Genomic DNA, 1,075 nt, shown 5'->3' on the forward strand with positions numbered 1-1,075 from the left:
TAGAAAAAAAAATATAAATATACATTGTAAAAATTTAAATTATAATCCTCTGTTATAATCTACCTGATCATTACATATAAGTGGCAACCTTAGTGTTCCTTTAATAACGGGCAAACAGTTACAAAGAGAATGGAATAACCTGATTATTCGCACAATACTTCACAAAGGAAATCAATTCATACGTTAATTGAAACGACGTGTTAACAAAAGTCTTCCTGCTGGGTAATATATCACCTGTCGGTCGATTGAATTAGATCCAAAATGAAACGTGTTCATTGTTTTAACATTTGAATTAAAAGGTATTGCATTTTACAGTACTTACATTAAAAAAGAAAAATAGTAAAACATATATTTAGAAATTAAATACCAAATATTATATCTATCGATAGAGTATTTATTATGGATCGTCTTAATTTATTTTTTCTTATTTCTATATAAGTCTATAAATATTTAGTGAGAATTTTAACGTGCATATATTTCCCTATGCAGCTTCCACAATAGGAATGGTAGATGAAGCAGGCCAAAAAACAGAAAGTTGATCACTAACCATCAACTAATCCAAATAGGCTAATCATTCTCTTTAAAAAGCAAACTTTAAAAATTATTTTCTAGAACTTGCTCATTAATTAGTCAAAAAATAAAAAGTTTATTTTTTTCCAAGCATTTATATAACAAATATATTGTGCAGTATTGAATGATATTGAACTATTTCATATGGAGCATTTATTGAATTTGCGATTATGTTACCATTGGTAGAAGCTCCTATGATAAGCGTACGATGAATTTGAAAGTATTTGAAATGCTGTAGGTTTTGAAAATATATAAAACGGGTTATATCATTATCATCACACTTACCAAAATATTATTAGTATAAACATGTAATTGGCGCTGAAAATAGCATCTACGAACTGAAATTTTTACTAATGGGCAGTTGGCTACTCTAGACGGATAACACTTTGTACTGCTATGCTTATTCTTCAGCTCATAGATGTACACTACTAATTATCATTTCCTCCAATCACTGTTCACCAACAATTGAGGCAACAAATCTGATAAATATATAAAATTAGGTCAA

Source organism: Palaemon carinicauda, chromosome 23, assembly GCF_036898095.1.
Source record: "Palaemon carinicauda isolate YSFRI2023 chromosome 23, ASM3689809v2, whole genome shotgun sequence".
Taxonomy (NCBI): Eukaryota; Metazoa; Arthropoda; class Malacostraca; order Decapoda; family Palaemonidae; genus Palaemon; species Palaemon carinicauda.